At 51.8% G+C, this 19,487-nt stretch overlaps 1 protein-coding gene across 1 annotated transcript in view; it reads right to left on the reverse strand.

The window, feature by feature from the left end:
• SLC6A6 (solute carrier family 6 member 6) overlaps positions 1-19,110 on the reverse strand; it is an 88,425-nt gene extending 69,315 nt beyond the window's left edge. Inside the window, exons 1-2 of the mRNA XM_047832134.1 lie at positions 18,823-19,110; positions 5,805-5,842 (exon numbers count right to left, since the gene is read on the reverse strand). The gene's annotated coding sequence lies outside the window, so the exon portion shown is untranslated. The remainder of the gene's footprint in view (positions 1-5,804; positions 5,843-18,822) is intronic.
• Between the last annotated feature and the right edge of the window lie 377 nt (positions 19,111-19,487).

Here is a 19,487-nt window from a genome sequence, read left to right on the forward strand (position 1 = left end):
AGGTCTATTTTGAGAGGACTCTAGGCCCCAGAGAGGTTAAGTGACATGCCCTGGGTCACACAGCAAGGTCGAGGCCAAATTGCATTTACACCCAGAGTCACTGGACACCTGAACTGAGGTCTTAACCACACCTCCCCTCTCTCTTTTTAAAAAAAAAAAAAAATTTTTTTAACGTTTATTTATTTTTGAGACACAGAGAGATAGAGCACGAACGGGGTGGGTCAGAGAGAGAGGGAGACACAGAATCTGAAACAGGCTCCAGGCTCTGAGCTGTCAGTACAGAGCCCGACGCGGGGCTCGAACCCACAAACTGCGAGATCGTGACCTGAGCTGAAATCGGACACTTAGCCGACTGAGCCACCCAGGAGCCCCATACCTCCCCTCTCTCTAAAGGGTATATTTATCAACCTCTGAGTCTGGTCCAGTATTCATAACATACCTTGTTTATTGAATTTTTCTTTTCTTCCCCAACAGAGGAAGGCTCACACGCTGAAGCTGTTTCTCTGGGATGAGTTGTTTTAAATCCACTGCTCCCTAAAGGCCTGAAGGCAGCAGCTCCCCAGGGAGGGGGAACCGCTCCCTCCTGATGCCTCTGCGCTGTCACCGCTGATAGGCAAAGGCTTAAATTGGGGCAATCTCTCAGCATCAATGATGCGGCAACATGTGCCCAGCACTGTAAAAACGCACCCCCAGCCTAGGATAGCAATTCCAATTTTCTGAAACAGACCAATGTGTAAAGATGCCCACTCAGAGATGTTCACTGCCTTCGGTTTGGCAAGATGAAAACAGTTCTAGAGATTGGTTGCCCAACAATGTGAATATACTGAACACTACTATACTGTAGACGTAAAAATGGTTAAGATGGTTAATTTTATGTTATGTATATTTTACCACAATTAAAAATAGAAAGAAAAAAAAAGATGTTCACAGCAGAGTGGTTTACATGAAAGAGAAACTACAAACGGCCAATCTCTCATCACTAGGGGATTAATTAAATAAATGATGGTTTCCTCAAACAAATCAGAACAAATTAAGAAAGGGGGGGGTCAGCAAACCTCAGCTCCTGGGCCAAATCTAGCAGGTTACTTTTTGTAAATAAAGTTTTATTAGCATAGAACTACACCTGCTCATTTGCATATCGTCTAAGACTGCATTCTGGCTACAACCGCAGAGGCGGGACAAACTCCACTGAGATCAGTGGAGGCAAAACCACATGGCCCCGAAGCCCAAAATACATCCGATCTAACCCTTTGAAAAAAAACCCTGCTGACCCTGACTTAGAAGACCAAAGACCCAGAAAAACACTTAGAAATATGTTAAGGGGCGGGGGCGGGAAGTTGGCTCCCAAACATTGCTACACTGTGAATTCAACTTGAAAAGGAAACATTTAAATAATGTATATTTACCCACACGTTTATAAATGCACTGTTAGATGGTTATGTTTGGACGGCGGGAACAGAGATAAATTACGTTTTCTTCTTTTGACTCCTCTGTGCTCTCCAAATTTTCTGTATTAAAAATACATTACTGAGGCGCCTGGGTGGCTCAGTGGGCTCAGTGGGTCTGACTCCTGATTTCAGCTCAAGGACTTGAGATTGAGCCCCAGAGTCACGCTCCCTGCTGGGTGTGAAGCTTGCGTAAGGTTGTCTCTCTCCCCTTCTGCCCCTCACCCCTGCTCACAAGCTCGAGCATGCACGCGTGTGTGCTCTCTCTCTAAAATAGAAAAAAAAGGGGGGTGGGGCACGTGGGTGGCTCAGAGTGTTGAGCGTCCTGCTTCGGCTCAGGTCATGATCTCATGGTTCGTGGGTTCAAGCCCCGCGTCGGGCTCTGTGCTGACAGCTCGGAGCCTGGAGCCTGCTTCAGATTCTATGTCTCCCTCTCTCTCTGCCCCTCCCGTGCTCACAGTCTGTCTTTCTCGGTCTCTCAAAAAAATTTAAAAAATTAAAATAAAAACAAAAACTTGGGTCACCTGGGTGGCTCAGTCGGTTAAACATCCAACTCCCGCTAAAGTCATGAACTCATGGCTTCTGAGTTCGAGCCCCACATCGGGCTCACCACTGTCAGTGCAGAGGCTGTTTCAGATCCTCTGTCCCCCCCCCCCCCGCCCTTCCCCCACTCATGCTTGCTCTCTCAAAAAAAAAAAAAAAGATTCTCTCTCTCTCTGCTCCTCTCCCCCACTCCTGTATGTGCTCTCTTAAAGTAAAAGATAAAATTAAATTAAATTAAATTAAATTAAATTAAATTAAATTAAAAAATAAAATAAACAAGATTCTCTCTCTCCTTCTGCCCCTCAGCCCTGCTCATGTGCCTTCTCTCTCTCTCCTAGAAGAAATGATAATTATGTGGCCCAATAGAATGGCTAATGTAAAGTGACAAACATGTTGCAGTATAAATGTATCAAATCAAAATGTTTTAACACCTTAAAACTTATAGAATGTTGTGGGGCACCTGGGTGGCTCAGCTGGTTAAGTCCGATTTCGGCTCAGGTCATGATCTCACGGTTTGTGCGTTCAAGCCCCGTGTCTGGCTCTGTGCTGACAGCTCAGAGCCTGGAGCCTGTTTAGGATTCTATGTCTCCCTCCCTTCCTCTGCCCCTCCCTAGCTCATGCTCTGTGTCTCTCTCTCTCTAAAAACAAATAAACATTCAAAAAAAAAAAAAAAACCTTACAGAATGTTGTATGTCACATATATCTCAACTTTTTAAAAATGTGTCACTTTTATAATCAGGACAAACAGTGAATACCATTTTCTCACTGCCTGGGCCCCTCCAGGGAAGGGGTGATGAGGGGTCACAGGTCTGCTGGAGTTTACAACCTGGAGGGGTTGGGGGGGGGAGGGGACGGGGTGAGGGAGAAAGCCCTCTGGGAATTCTTATGGCAAGCCCAGAGAGGATTCCCCTCCGGCTAAGGTTACCACAGACACCCCAAGGGTGGATCGGATTTTCAGCTGAGGCAGGTTAAGGGCGGGTGGCTCCTGGGGATCTGTCCAGGGAGCTGAAATTAGAACATGTACTAGGGTGCTTGGGACTGACTGTTAGGCCTGTTGACTTCAAACCTCCACTGTGACGACAAAGGGGTCATCACAGGAAAGGCTGCCTGTCTTTCCAATCCTCTTGGGGGCATTTATTGCTCCATTTTACAGGTGGGGAAGCTGAGGCTCTGAGGAGTTCAGGGACTCCCCTCCCGAGGTCACACAGCTGGCAAAGGACTGAGACAGGATTTGGATCCAGGACTATCTGACTCTCCAGCTCCACGGACTTTCCACCAGATGGGTGGTGCCTGTCAGGAATGATTTTTTTTGGCCGGCTCCTTAATAACTCAGTCTGCTGAACAACTGAAAATCCTCCCTACCTCAATCATCTCCCAGCCGTGCACACCCTGTGAGGGGCTAGTGAGTAGTGATTATCACCCGTCCTCAGATGGGAACCTGGAGGCGTCAGGGAGGAGAGCCACACACCTTCGTGCCCGGTGGGGCTCCAGCTTCAGAGATGACAGTTTCTGTTCCCTGACAACACCCTCCCTCCAGATCCTGCTGCCTGCCATGTCAGATGGCCAACGAGCCCTTCCAGAAAGAGAAAACTTAGAGGGCAGCGTGGAGGAGGCGTCACACAGACCTGAGAGCAAACCCGCTTCTCAGCCTCCACTGGCTCTCCTGTGAAATGGGTTCCCACCAAGTGTGGATGGATCAGCAAACCTTGGAGGAGAGGAACGGTGACCCTTTGTTGCCTATAAAGCCACCAGACCAGATGGGGGCTGGGCCCCTTGCACAAGACTCTTTATCTGGAAGCAGAACTCAAACTCCAGCTTTGTAGCCACAGGCATCTGGCTTCCAGGCTGCCCCGGGGCTACTCATTAACCAGTGCAAGGCCTTGGGAAGGGACCAGACTGGGAGTCGGCTTCAAGCCCAGTGGGGAGGGGAGAGCAGTGCTGGATGGGGTGGATACCGGGGTCAAAAACCTGGGGTTCAAATCCTTCCTAGCTGTGTGACCTTGGTGGGGGAGAGTCAATTCACCTCTCTGCACCTCAGTTTCTGCATCTGTACAATGGAGCTAATTATCAACTCACGAGGGTTACTTTGAAGACTGCAGGAGTCTATAAAGTGCCTAGCAGTACCTGATACAGAGTAAATGTTCAGCAAATGTATCTGTCATTTTTACAAAAAGAACAACAACATCCACATCCTAAGACCGTTGTAGGATAAAATGAGCTCCTATGCATTAAACCTCTCGATGCCATATCGAGCATGCTGTTAAAGAGTTCAATAAATGTTCACGATAATTCTTAATTGACGTTTGTGACAAATATGGCAATGACTCTGGAGGCTGACATGGATGGGAACGTTTCCATTCCCACTCAGCAGCTGGCCAGGGAGGTGTCCTGAGCCCCCAGAGATACACCTGCCTGATTTTCCATGTCTGATGTCACAGCATAAAGAACAAGTCTCCAGAAGGTGAGGTGGCCTAGAGGGGGGTGGGGAGTGGATTACAGGAATGGAATAAGGTCTACCATGGGCAGCGGTGGGCCAGGGTCCTCAGGATCTTTCTCCTAGTCCTGGCTTCCTAGGGGGCCCCAAATCTACCAAACTCCAACTCGGGACCAGTGGGAGCTTGGCCAGGGCTCTACCTTCCTCCCCTCCCCCCCTTCCACCCCCAAGAGAAATTTCTGCCCAAGAAGCCAGGGTGTTCAAATTCCAGAGCAGAGTCTACCAATGGGCCATGAAATCAACTTAAAGGGTCAGGACTATCATTTTTATAAAAGAGAACGGAATATAACAGAGCCCTAAAGAGGGTGAGGATGTGAGTTATCCATGAGGCTGGTTTCACTTTCATCTGTGTGTGTACATGGGAGCTCAGTGGCATCCTGCTGTAAATCTATTTCTTACTGAACGCCATAATGAAAAAGCTTTGAAAGCCCCAATAGTAAGGATGTTTTAAACCAAGGTAAAGAAGTCATCTGCAGGAAAGTCAGGTTCCTGCCCCATTAAACCCCTTTTAAAAACACTGTGATCCTGAACTGGGGGGGGGAGGCGGGGGGGGGGGGGGGGCAGCTTCTGTAAATATGAGACAGTCAGCAAAATGTCATTAAGGTCTGTAGATTAGATAACAGAATTGTGTCAATGTTAAATGTCCTGGGGTTGATAATTGCATGTGCTTATATAAGAGAATGAGTGGCCTTGCTCTTACGAAATACATATGAAGTATTAGGGGTAAAGGGGCATCATGCCTGCAATTTATTTCCTAATGAGTCAGCAAAAAAAAAAAAAAAGGATATTAACGTGACTATTTTTATAGCATATATATAGAGATGAAGCAAACATAGCAAATGTTAACAATGGGAAAATCTAAGTGAAAGGTATACAGGAGGTCACCGTATTATCCTTGCAACTTTTCTGAGGGTTTCCAATTTTATAAAAATAAAAAGTTTAATGAAGAGACAGTCGGGATACCAGCCCCAAGTCCTGGAGCATCCTAGCTGTGCTGGGAGCCAAGCATCTCACCCTTTTACATGTGCCCGACCCCAATCCTCAGAATTCCCCATTACCACTCGCTGGCAGAGCCAGGAATGGGGTCCAGGCCAGACTCCAAAATCAGTGCTCAGCATTTGTAGGGCTACCTCCCTGGCACAGTAGGCATGCAGGCGGCCAACCTGGGCCATAAACCCACAGCCCGGAGGTGACGCGTGGACGAGGTCCTGGAGCCCTAGGGGTTCTGTTTCCTTCTCCTAGAGCCCGGAGAAGACACTGAGATCCTGAGTGCCCCATGTCGGTGAGACACCAATGCCATGAGAAGGTCAAAGGCCACTTACGTTTTGGAGGCTCCTCGGAAAGGGCTGTTGTTCTGGACCTATTACGAGAGGAAGCAAAGAAGGAAAGAAGAGAAGATCTGGTCAGGTTGTGGCTTACACGAGACCCAGAGCCTTCTTCCATGTGTGACCAACTCATACATGCTGGGAGGGGCCAGATCAACACCCAGTGGGGCCAGGGCTGGGAAAATCAGGGGCTCAGACACTCATGCATACACGCACATGCTCGCTCTCTCTTTCTCTCTCTCTCTCTCTCTCTCTCTCTCTCTCTCACACACACACACACACACACACACACACACACACACACCTCCTGGATGCAGGGCCCTTCAAACTGTCAGCAGCAAGAGCCACTGGGGCCCTGTCCCTACCCAGCAGCCTACATCCCTGGGAGCCCCGGGCCTAGCCATGGGCCCAGCTCTGTGAATGGCTGTTCCCTCTGAGCACAGAGACGTGATAAGGCAAGACAGAGGGGCTGAGGAGGCCCTGGGGGCCCCAGATTCTTGGGAGAATAGGGTAACTCAGGTAACTCATCGACTGGCTAGAGCCTCTGAGAATCATGGTGCCAAGGAAATCTGAACTTTGCTGAGCCAAACAGTCCCCAAATGTGATTGACTGACCCCAGAAGGCTTTTTTTTTTTTTTTTTTTTTTTTTTTAATAGAACACCTCCTGTTCTTTGGAACTCAGCTTAGGGAAAAATGCAAATGGGGGAGGATCACCTCTCCCTCTCCCTCTACCAGCAGAGCAGTGCTGGAAAGCTCCCTGGTTTCCTAGAATATAAAAATGCAGAAAACCAGGAAATGGCTTCTTATCAACTAAGATCTCACATTTCAGTGAACATGTAAATGAAGGGTAGAGAAGGAAAGGGGGGATGGTGGGAGGGCAGAAGAGGCCGCAGGGTGGGCAAGTCTTTCCTCACCATGCCTCAGGCCCTGCCCTTGGAGCCCCTTCCTGACAGAAACATGGCCCCAGCAGTCTATGGAGTTCCCGGTCCCCCAAATTACACAACTTCATTGCTACGTCAGGGCCCCCATGGGCTCACGTGGGTGCCCACTGTGTTCAAGGCCCTGTGGGGTAAGAATATTCAGTCAATAATTTATTAAGGGGTCCCTGGCTGCCTCAGTTGGTAGAGCATGTAACTCTTGATCTCTGGGTTGTAAGTTCGAGCCCCATGTTGTGTATAGAGATTACTTAAAAATAAAATATATTTTTAAAGATCATGGAGCACCTACTATGGGCCAGGCACTGCTTTAGGCACTGGGAACACAGCAATGAGCAAGACAGCTGAGGTCCCCGCTGTCATGGAGCCCAGAACCCCATGGAAAGGGCCAACATGCGACACAATGCCTCGGAGGCTTCCCATGGCATCGCGAAGGCTGGGTTAGATTAGTGATGCCTACCACAGGTGTAGGTGCTGTGGCGCATGTAACCTGCCATCCTGACAGCAAGGGAAGAGGGAAAGGGGGAAAGATGAAGAAGCATGTTTAACGCACAGTTATAAGCATAATGTTAAGGGAACCAGAAGAAGGAGTATAATTCTATCTGGTGTGAGACCATTGCAGTTGCGTGAGGGCAGCCCAGCTCAGGAGGAGGAGGAAAAGAGTGGCACTAAGTTCCTGTGGGGACAGCCTCCTGGCACCCATGACCCTTCTTCTTGGGACAGCCTCACATCTCTTCCACCTGGAGACCCATGCACACCCACTCTCAGCCCATAGGGCTCTGGGTGGGCATGTGAGCCAGGCCTAGCCAACCAGAGAGGCCGTGACAACTGGCTCAAGGATAAGGGCTTGACCAAGCGTGGACAATGAGAGTGATGACAGGGGCTTGTGCTAAAAATATCGTGAAAAAAGAAGGCTCTTTCGGGGCCCCTGGGTGGCTCATTCAGTTGAGTGTCTGACTCTTGATTTCAGCTCAGGTCATGATCCCAGGGTTGAGGGATCAAGCCCAGCATCAGACTCCATGCTGAGTATGGAGCCTGCTTAAGATTCTCTCTCTTCCTCTGCCCCTTTCCCCTCCTCCCACACTCTCTTAAAAAAAGAGGGGGTGGAAAAGGCTCTTTCTAGGCTGAGACGGCTATGCTGGGACAGGAGGTATCCTATGCAGTTGAGGGTAGCCCAAGGAGAATGAAGCCAACACAGAAGCCTAGGAATGGAGAGAAAGAAACGGAGGTCCAAAGACCTGGATCCCGCCATGCCTGAAGTATGACCCGGGGCTTTTCAATTAAGAGTCAGTAAATGTTCTTTCTCTTTTACATTCTTTCTTCTTCCTCTTCTTTTCTTCTTCTTTAGATTCTTTCTTCTTCTTCTTTACATTCTTTCTTTCTTCTTCTTCTCCTCCTCCTCCTCCTCCTCCTCCTCCACATTCTTCTTTACATTCTTCTTCCTCTTCTTTTCTTCTTCTTTATATTCTTTCTTCTTCTTCTTTACATTCTTTCTTTCTTCTTCTTCTTCTTCTTCTTCTCCTCCTCCTCCTCCTCTTCCTTCTTCTTCAAGTTAGTTTCAAGTGATTTCTGCAACTTGTAACTCTAAGAATCCGGCCTACGCCCTGTCTCAGATGTGCTGTATAACTTTGTGCATGCCCCTTTATCTGACATTCAGGTCATCAGAAAAGTGGGGCACAGATGAAATGAATCTGAAGTCCCCCTGCAACCCTGGTACTCTGGCCACCAAGAATGTGCAGCAAAGGGTAGGACTGACCCTCCCTGACTCCTGGGCATTTGGCCTGAGATGGAGAAATCAGCCGTTCTCAGAGTTAAGCCTTGAGGGCTTTGTTAAATCAGAGTGCTGGGCCCCACCCCCAGGGTCTGAGTCAGCAGGTCTGGGGTGAGGCTCAAGATTCTACCTTCTAACAAATTCCCAGGTGATGACGTGACTGTGCATCCTGTGACCACATTGTGAGGACCCAAACTCCAAATCTGTTCTCTTCCCAATCGCCTGGGGCAGGTGCCGGGTGCAAAAATAAAGCCCCAGCCACGCAGAAGATCTCAGCAACCTCAGCCCTCCATCAGATCCCCAGTTGCAAGGATGAACCAGTATTTAAACAATGACGCACCAGGTCCCAGCTCACGGCCCTTCCAGTGCCTATGCTTCCCGCCAGCCCTCCACCCTGGGATTCATCTAAATAATGAGGCTGTAAGACTGACAAGGAGCCTTCTTGGGTTCCGGAAGGCCCCACACTGGTCTTCCAGGAGCTGGGGGCATCCCCGGACGGCTCGTCACACCAGGCAGCAAGACCCACTTCAGACCTGATCCTGACACACTGCCTCAGGCCGCCCTGCTGTCAGCGCTGCTTGGCTGGCCCTGGGCTCTCCCTGATTTACATCCGACTTGGCTGCCTTGAAAAGCCTCCTGTGGCTTTTGGACCGTGGACACCGTTCAGTAGAAAACGGCTTCCCCATCAGCATCCTTTCCAAGGTGGCTCTGGCCCAGAGGGCCTGGCCTGGCTCAGCGGCCTCCCAGCTGTGTGACCTTGGGGGCAAGTTACCTGCGGTTTCTGGGGCTTTGACTTTTCACAAGCAAAATGGAAATCATCGTATCTCTTGTGATGGTTAGGGAGACGATGCTCACAAGGCGCACAGGGGCTGGTTGAGGAAGTAGGGCGGGCACCCAAGAGCTATGATTTACCTCCTTTATTCAAAGCATGGTCTGCAGACCAGCAGCAAGATCACCGCCGGAAGTTGGTTAGAAATGCACAACTCAGGCCCTCAACTTAGTCCTCCTGCATGGGAAGGGGCATCTTAAGCTCTCAGGTGACGTCTACAGCTTTGAGAAGCACTGCTGTTCGTTTACCATTATTATGGCTGTTGCCATATCCCAGGACAGGGCCAAGATGTAGCAACAACCCGCAGGCGGGTCAGAGGGAAGGAAGAGATGGAGGGGGAAGAAAACTTCTCCCGCGCCTCTCGGCCTCCCCACTAACAACGAGCCCCTCCACGGCTCGGGTGGGTGGGGGACCGCTGCATCCTGCGATGGGCCTTAAAGAATAGGTACCGATCACCCACTTACTTCACTCACAGGCTCGGCCAAGCTAACGTGATCCACTGAAAACATTCCAGGTCTCAGACCGAGGGCTTCCGGCGGCCGATTAGGGCTGCCCTCGGATCCTCTCTGCAGAAGGCTGACTCTTTTGCATTCAAGGAGGCAAACGGCCGTCTGCCCGGAACACCCGGCAGAGGCTGACAACAGCGGGGCTGCCTGGGAAGGTGCGTGACTCCGCCCGACGTAGGGGTGCTCTTCGCGGAGCAGGGTGGGGGCTGCCTGGATCTCCCCAGCTCCGGCCTCGAGCTGCCCCCGTGGAAACACGAAGGTCTGCGCTGGAGGGCTGTAAACACGAAGCCGGCCTTCGTGAATCTCTCGCGCGCGCGTGCGCGCCGCGCTGCCAGCCCCGTTGGATGAACACAGCGGAATGCTTCCACCTGCCCGGGGTCCCCTGGCAGCGCATTTCCATGCCTCCAGGGCCAGGCCAGACCCAAGGAAGCAGCTAGGGGGTCAGGGACGTGTTGAGGGGGTGGCCAGGTGGGACGGCAGTGTGTTCAGAGACACTAGACAACGGCCAGATGCAGCCGCAAAATAAATAAACCCTATGCTGAAAACTACTGGCTCGATTATACAACTCTGTGTGGACAACACAAAACGTGCCTGTGGTCCAGAGCTGGCCCCAGGAGACCATTTTGCAGCCACTGGTACTGTTTTTTCAGGCCTGGGGCTTGATCTGGCAACCAAAGTCTGGTGCCCCACGCCGCTGCGATCACTCATTAAACCATTTTATAGTCAGCTCCATGAGGGAGGATATGGCCATGCTTTGGTCTGAATGGCTCACCTGCCACATCCCCAGGGCCCAGAACCAATAAATATGGATGGTGATGGGTGAATATAATTTTCAAGCCCGGACCCACTCAGTTGTTTAAACTATAGGCTCTCATCTCAGAATAGATGAAATCAGCCTTCAGTTGTGTGCTGAGCACCTACTGTGTGCCAGGCCCTCTGCTGGATGCGGGAACATCTATCCCTCCCTCCCCGGCTGTGCTCTCAGTCAGATGAATGGATAAAAGGCAGCACTGCAAAGATCTGAGCTCTGTCCTACAGAGGCTCCGAGCAAGGTTAGATTATGTACACTTTGTCTCATCTGATCCTTTTTGAGTACTTACTATGTGTCAGGCACAGTTAAGGGGCTGAAGGAAAGCTTCATGAAGCAGGCAGCTTCAAGCTGGCCCTTGAAGAGGGGGAATAATAAGAGAAGGGAGAGGGGCACCTGGCTGGCTCTCAGTCTGTAGAGCATGTGACTCTTGAACTCAGGGTCTTGAGTTCAAGCCCTATGTTGGGCATGGAGCCTACTTTGAAAAAAAAGAAGGGAGGAAGGGCCTTGTGGGCTGAGGCATGGCAGAGCCAAGAGAGCCCCAGGCTCATTTTAGGAGCAGAAAACAGCCAAATCACGAGGAGAGGGGAAAAGTGGTAGCAGATGAGGGTAAACACTGGCCAGGAGCCAGATTCTGCAGGGCCTTGAATGCCAGGCTAAGGCATGTGGACCTGATTTCATACAGCACTAGGGAGCCACTGAAGGCTTTTGACAAGGAGAGTGGCATGCCCCCACAGACCGGTGCCTAGGAGGAATAGAGGCTGGCTAGAAGCCTGTTGTCTCAAGCCGTAGGGATATCCACCCAGAGAAGAGATACCAAGTGCCATCTGGTGAGAGCACGAATGTCCTTGAAATCATGGCCTGTGTCTTCCCTGAGGCCTAACTCAGCAGCCATCATCTCCAGGTGCCAACTGGCTATGGGGCAAGAGGGCAGAGCCCTCATGACCACCACCTTCCGGTGCCCTTCACCCACTAAGCATGACTCTGCTGAAATACACTTCACCTCTCCACCCCCCCCCCCCCCCCACCAGGCAACAGGCAACCTGGCCTGGGTTAGAGACTTTCTGCCAGAAAGGGGATGGTGGAACATGGCAGTGATTGGCTTAGCACTTTTATTGTGTGCAAAGAGCCGAAAAGCCGTGGGAGGGCCAGGACTCTCAGAAGTCCCCCCAGCCTCCCAGCCTCCATTTAATGGGGAGGCTAAAGCTCCAAGGGACTAGGGAGGACCCAAGTGAGCAAATCTAGAGCTCAGCCCCGGCCCTCTAGCCCTCTTGCAATTGCCTTGATTCTATTCCACAGAGCTGCCCACGGGAGCCAGGAGGTCCTGCTTTCCAGGAACCCCCATTCCAGATTCTGCTGATGTCTCTTGAGCAACCAAGTGCTAAGGAATCTTTTGGATCAGTATGGCTTCGTCCTCTCACCCCCTTTCCTATTAGCTGTGATAAAATCAGAATCTGAATTATGAATGTGGCCATCAAAAGTCTGAAACAAAGGTAAAAACCCTGCCCTTAAATTTACCTGTTTAACGTAATCACTGAATTGAGCCTGAGTCTGGGGGAAGAACTCGTTTGGGAACAATGGCCCTTTTGATAGCTGATCAGCCTCATTCAGACCTCACTCTCCAGATCCAGAAAGTGGATGGGCGGGGAGGCTTAACTCAAAGATCTCAAAGTCCCCACACTTTTCCCCCTGCCAATGGACCACTCTCCCTCAGACCTTCCATGCTTTTCCCTGCCTGGACCTGGACTTTTGCCTGCCCTTGGCATGAGCCTCTGGAACTGTTCATTAACCTCTTCCTGATACAGATCTTCTCCCCTCCTGTGAGACTGAGCCACTTGAGCACAGGGGCTGTTTTATTTACTTATCCTTGCCCTCCTGGCCTTGGCACTCAGCCTGATACGCAGTAGGTGCTCAGTAAAGCTCTGCAGTGCCGCCAGTGGAGTAAGGGGGGGGCTCTGTCTCATTCTAATTCCCTTTCCTATATCCCAGCTGTGTGAGCTGCAGCACAAGTTACTGTCCTGAGACCGGGTGAACTCATCCAGAAGATGGGATGGAGGGAAGAACCCCCAAGTCAGGCACAGGGCTTAAATGCAGGAAGGGAGACAAGGCATCTTGGGTGCTCAGTAAGTATCAATCCTTCCCACCTCAGCCTGCTGAATGGCCTCGGCCTGCTTCTTTAAGTTCAAAGTCACCGGATGGGAGCTTTTCATTCACTGAGCTGGCAGCCCTTGCGGTGACTAAGACAGGCCAGACTAGGTCAGTGATTCCCAAATGCAGACTAGCTATTCAGGGTGGCCTGGCAGGTCTGTACGTTCTGACAAATGGCGGTCCCACAATGGTCCGTTGTTTGAAGAGTGAGTGGCAGAACCAAGAACAGCACGATGCCATTTTCGATAACAACACCACAGAATGAGAGCCAGCTTGCTGGACACGTCCTAAATAGCCCCAGATCAAAGAGGACCTCAAAACCGAAGAGAAAACTGACCTAGAAAGTAATAAAAAGGAATATATATGTCCACGTAAATATCCAAGGGATTCAGTTAAAGCTGTATGCAGAGGAAAATGTGTAATCTTACCATTATCAGAGAAAGAAACAAATAAACAGAGTGAAGATTACAGTGCACTTTTTTTTTCTTTTTAAATTATCTTTAAGAATCACTTTTAGTAGGTGCGCCTGGGTGGCTCAGTCAGTTAAGCCTCCGACTTCGGCTCAGGTCATGATCTCGCGGTTCATGGGTTTGAGCCCTGCGTCGGGCTCTGTGCTGACAGCTCAGAGCCTGGAGACTGCCTCAGATTCTGTGTCTCCCTCTCTCTGCACCCCACCCCCGCCTGCTCATGCTCTGTCTCCCTCTCTCTCTCAAAAATGAATAAATGTTAGGGGAGCCTGGGTGGCTCAGTCGGTTAAGCGTCCCACTTCGTTTGGCTCAGGTCATGATCTCACGGTTCATGAGTTCGAGCCCGGCGTCAGGCTCTGTGCTGACAGCCCAGAGCCTGGAGCCTGCTTCGGATTCTGTGTCTCCCTCTCTCTCTGCCCCTCCCCCGCTCGCGCTCTCTTTCTCTCTCCTTCAAAAATAAATAAAAACATTAAAAAAAAATTTTTTTAATGAATAAATGTTAAAAAAATATTTTAAATCACTTTTAGTTGATAGTGTTTTGTACTGCTTGAGGTGTATTACTTCTGTAACTAAAAGAATCCTTTGACAGTTTCTCATAAAAGTTAACATATATCCACCCTACAACCCAGTCTCACTCCTAGAGCTATGGAAAAGATAAGCCCACTAGAAGACTTGTACAGGAATGCTCATAGCAGCTTTATTTGTAATCATCCCAAACTGGAAACACCCAAATGTCCATCAACAGGTGAATGGATAACAACAGATAAATCCATACAGTGGAATACTACTCAGCAATAAAAGGAAGCACCTTCTGATACACTCAACAGCATGGATGGATCTCAAAAACATCAAGCAGAAAGAAGCCAGACACAAAAGCATATAGACGACACAAGTCCATTGATACAAAGTTCTAGGCTTGGCCAGACTAATTTGTGGTGACAAAAATCCGAAACTAGTCGCCTCTGGGAGGGGAAGGGCACAGGACGACTAACTTTCTAGGGGAGCTGGGAATAGTCTATTACCTTGATCTGGGTGGTTAGTTACACAGGAATATAAATTTGTCGAAACGTATCCAACTGTAACAGTCTTTGCATTTCACTGCATGTAAATTATATCTTAATTCAAAAAGATTTTTTTTTTTTAAATCACATGGAAATATTTAAAATACAGATTCCCCATGGGGATCAATTCAGTGTGTCCATGCTGGGCCTGGGAATCTGAATTTATAAAAAGTAACTCAGGTCATTCTCCACCTAATTAGACTCAATGCTGCCTGACCCCTACCCCCCTATACTTCCCTTCCCTTTTATTGTTTTGAGTGATTTTTCTTGGGTATATTGGTTTTTATAAGGGAGTTCGCAGATTTGCAGAGCTTTAGAAACAGGACAGCAATTTCCATTCTTTCTCCCCTCTCTTGGACACCCCAAACCTCTGCCCCTCAGCTCAGGTTTCCAAACAAAGCCTCTGACCAGGTGAGGTGGGAAGAGAAACCCCAACGCCCTGTCCAGGGGGCAGACATTACTCACCCTAAAGACTCCTGGGCTTCATGCTTCCAGGGAGGTCAAAGCCAGTAAGTTAATGGCCTGTGTACCTATTAAACTGTATGTCCAGGCCTTCACCCTGTGTTTACAAAAAGAGCTCAGGGCAAGAGTCACTGGCACAGAAAACGCTTTGTGCCCTGACCAGCAGGGGCCCAGCTGGCCATCTTCGGTTTCCTGGACCCCAGCCTAGTTCCTCACCTACCGTCAGGGGTCTTCTGGGCTCCCGGGTTGAACTGGCTTCTCCACTGCTGCCCCCAAAGCCAGTCTGATGCTATTTCTCTCCCTGCTGCTGCCCTCAGAATAAAGCTCAAGCCCATTTACCCAGTGCCCACTCCCCTCTACCACCTGGCTCCTGCTCTCTCCAGCAGGGACCCTGCAAGGCTTATCATGATGGCTATTTCATGCCGCTGTGCCTTTGCACCTGCTATACCCCCTGCCCAGAATGCCAGCCCATACTGTTCTTGCACTCACAGAAAATGCCAGCCCTGATACCACCCCCTCCAAGAAGATGAAGTCTTCACAGCATGCCACGGATGGCGTGGTCACTGTCCTCTCTCCCTCTGGGCTACGAGAACCTTAAAAGCCAATATTCTACCCCAGATCCAGTGCCCAGCCAGAACTGACCTCAGCTAGGTTACTTAAACAACTAGATGAGGCACATTAAAAAAGCTCTCTTTGGGGTGCCTGGGTGGTTCAGTTGGTTAAGCATCTGACTCTTGATTTTGGCTCAGGTCATGGTCTCATGGTTTGTGATCGAGCCCCACATTGGGCTCTGTGCTGGCGGGCTCTGGGCTGGCATCACGGAGGCTACTTGGGATTGCCTCTCTCTCCCTCTGCTCCCCCCCCGCCCCCCCCCCTCAAAACAAACAAGCAAACAAACAAAAGAGCTCTCTTTTACACTTGAAGGCCACCCTGGGCATGTCCACATCCACAGCTCCTCCCCAGAACCCATAAATTCAAACAAACACTTGGACCAAGATAAGGTGGCCAACACAGAGGAGTGAGATATAGCCCCAAAGAATCTGACTCTTGCTTATGACCTTCTGCCGAAGAGAGTGACCAGCCTGCACCTGCGGGGGTCACCCTGGGGTTCCGAGGTCAGCCCCGTTCCCGCCCAGATCCCCACCCTGCTGTGGTGAAGCTGCACTCTGGTGCTCCCTGTATTTGTCAACTCTTTCCTATATACAGGAATGTGTCCAATGTAATTTTTTTTAATGTTTATTTTTAAGAGAGAGAGGGACAGAGAGACAGCCGCGCCAGCAAGGGAGGGGCAGAGAGAGAGGGAGACACAGAATCTGAAGCAGCTCCCGGCTCTGAGCTGTCAGCACAGAGCCTGATGCGGGGCTCGAACCTCCGAACCGTGAGATCATGACCTGAGCCGAAGTCAGACGCTCAGCCGACTGAACATCCAGGTGCCACTACAGGAATGTGTTCAATGACTCACAGGGGTCTTATTATTTCAGGAACTTTGGAAACACTTTCAGAGTACAGCTCCCAAGTCCTCTGACAGATGGACAGGCAGACAAGTTGGGAGTTAGAAAACACCATCACCAGAACCCAAACTGCCTCCTGGGGACTGACCCTTGTGTAGGAAGAGTGGCACAAAAAAGGGAGAGTGTATAACTAGGGTCAGAATTGAGGTGCCAGTGGGCCCCAGGCACCCACCCTCCAACCCTGAGGACTGAGGCATCTGTGACTCTCCTTTTCCCCAGGTCCCAGCCAGGGTCCAAGTTCAACACTTCAGCACAGCAGTGACTAAAGCTCCACAGGGCCAAAAGTCACGGCTGGCCAAGGGAAGACGCCCAAAGCCCACTCTCGTCACTATCCAATCAAGGCAAAGTCCTCTAGGCAGCTCTCAGTTTGCTGATCTCTAAAATGGGCACTTCCCACTCTGGCCTCCCGACTCTGCAAAGCAGATGTGACCCAATCACTGCAGGACAAGTGGAGAGAAGGGAGATGAATGGGGCAGAGGAGGCTGACTGCAGCTGTATCATGGGCCAGCACAAGGGTATCCCTGAAGGACAAAAGCTCAAGAGTGCACCTTGGCCCTGCCACATACCACAGTGACCTGAGACCTCGTGATACCCTCTAATCGGCAGCTACGAAGCCGAGCCCGGCTTTACAGCTTACCGCAGGCTTATTCACTCTCATCTCCCTCAATCCCCTCAAGGACGCAGCGAAGCCGGCATTGGCGTCCTTGCTGCCCAGACAGCCAAGCTGAGGTTCAAAGAGGCCAAGAGTATCTCCCAAGGTCACCTACTGACTAAGACACAGTAACTGAGGCACGGTCACTGAACTCAGCTCCCTGGGGACATGCTTCTGCCTCTCAGTCCCAGTTTACCTCATAACCAGTCGACTCCACCCATTTTACAGATGTGGAAACTGAGGCCAAGAAAAGGTTGCACAAGGTCAACCGGGGGCCGAGCCAGGCTCGAGCCCAGGCCATTCTGCCAAGCCCGCTCGGTGCTGGGTTCTCAGCCGGTGCCCTCGGGCATCCCTCTAATCCCCCTCAACACCATCCTGATTAAACTCCTTCCCCCACTCCCACCCCCGTACCTGCTCATGCCCACCCCACACTCTTCAGGATGACTCCCTGGTCGAGAGGGAGGCAGGCGGTTGCTAAGCACTCACCCGCTCTTTCTCACAAAAATAAACTCCTTCTGGCTGGGAGACTCTGGATGAGATCCCCTCCCTTCTAGCCAAGAAAAAAATTAAAAAGAAAATTTAAAACGACTTCTCCATGACATTTATTTGAACGCCAGCAGTGCCAAAGCGTGGGCCAATTTACCGAAGTCCAAATGGAGCCAGCCACGCGCCACTAACCCTCAGCCCAAAGACCCTCCGTTCAAGTGTCTGGGCAGTTACTGAGCTGATTTATTTCTCCAGGCTGGAAATGGGGGTTCGGGCTGCCTCCCAAGCCTTTGGGGCTGGTCCTAGGGGACACCAGGATCTGGCAGAGGCTAGGCAGTGACCAAAATAGCCAGGCCGGTGGCCCTGCCCAGCACACACCTCCCTCTGAAGGCCGGGGAGGGTGGCCCACAGGTCCCCCCCTCCAGTTTAGGCTGAAGCTTTGAGGCTGTCAGAGGAGGTCCCCAAGATTCTCTATCTGGCTTCCCTGGTGGGAGGGGGACGAGAGTCTCTTGCTCGAAAGAGGAACCCTCAGAAGGAAGCAGAAAAGGCTAGAGGAGGATGTGTCCTGCTGTCCCTGCCTGCTGCCCATTTGGCCCCCAGCTGTCCCTCGGGGCCTCCGTCCTGCCACGCAAGACGGCTGGACGTTGGCACCGCCACCTGCACGCCACACACGGGCAGCACCCTTGGAGCCGTGCCCCCCTATCACCTCTCCCCACTCGGTGCCTGCCCTGGAGAATCAGCTCTGGCTGTTCCGTCCTCCAGGCACGGGGGACACTCCCTCAGGTACTGCCGAGAGGACACACAAGTGCCCGCAAGCAGGGGCCCGGAGACACAGCCACACTCTGGGACACACACGTGCACAGCCAGGTACTCCGAGACACAGTCACATACACACAGGTCCACACCAGACACACACCGGGACACACAAGTGCACACATCCAAAGACACACTGACACAGCCACACTCAGGTATCAGACACACCACAACACACAGAGACGCACAACCCAAGACACAGAACAGCAGGCACACACGGAGACACACAAGTGCACACTGCTGGAGAAATGGAGCACCACCCACCCTCAGAAACACAGACACACACGGGGACATGGGGGCACAGACACCCAGTGAGACGGACACACACACACACATACACACACACACACACACACACACCTGCCGCCTGCACGAAAAGCCCAAGCCCTTTTCGCTGGCCAAACAATAACAGCCCCGCCAGCGGGTCCGAGCAGGCGACCCTCCGTCCCTCCCTCGGTGGCGAATGGGGCGCCGGAATCGGGGGCACCCGGCGGGGAGGTCGGGCCGGCTGGAGCGCAGGGATAGGGAGGGGGCTCCGCGCGCCCGGCTCCCTCTCCCTCGGGTACCTGGGGTGGCCGCGGGGCTGCGCTCGGCTGCGCTCGGCTCCACTGGCCGGGGGCTGCCCTCCTGCTCAGTCTCTGGCCCGCGGGCTCTGCGCTCCGCGCTCCTTCCCGGCTTGGCTCGGTCTCCGGGCTCGCGGTCCTCGGGGCTCGGTGCTGGCAAGCGAGCGGGGCTGCGGCCAGGGCCCGGAGCTCTGCGCTGGCGGCGGCGCGGAGGAAGCGGTAATTTATAAGCGGCTTCTTCCTGACCTCGCGTGTCTGTTGTCTGAGCAGGCAGCTCTCAGCATCACCCATCCTGCTGGGTGGAAAAATACCAGCTTGGCCGGGCCGGGGGCGGGGCCGGGGGCGGGGCCGGACGCCCAGCCCCGCCCCATATGCGGACGCACACATGCACACACACACACACACACACACACACACACGCACACGCGCGCGCGCGCACCACACACGCACGCGCGCACGGGCTCGGACAAAGAGCCCGGGCTCGCCGAGCGCGCGCGCACACACCCTCATGCAGCGCGGCGAACGTTTGGCCCACCGCTTCCCCCGTTAGAGCGCACTTCTCAAGGAAACCCTTTCCTTGCAAAAGCTGGTGCCAAGTGGTACAGCCGGTCCTCAGCCTCCTGCTGCTTCCAGAAAAAGAGCTAGAGAGCCCCGGGCCCGACCCGCCC

The sequence above is a fragment of the Prionailurus viverrinus genome, chromosome A2 (assembly GCF_022837055.1).
Source record: "Prionailurus viverrinus isolate Anna chromosome A2, UM_Priviv_1.0, whole genome shotgun sequence".
In the NCBI taxonomy this organism is placed as follows: Eukaryota; Metazoa; Chordata; class Mammalia; order Carnivora; family Felidae; genus Prionailurus; species Prionailurus viverrinus.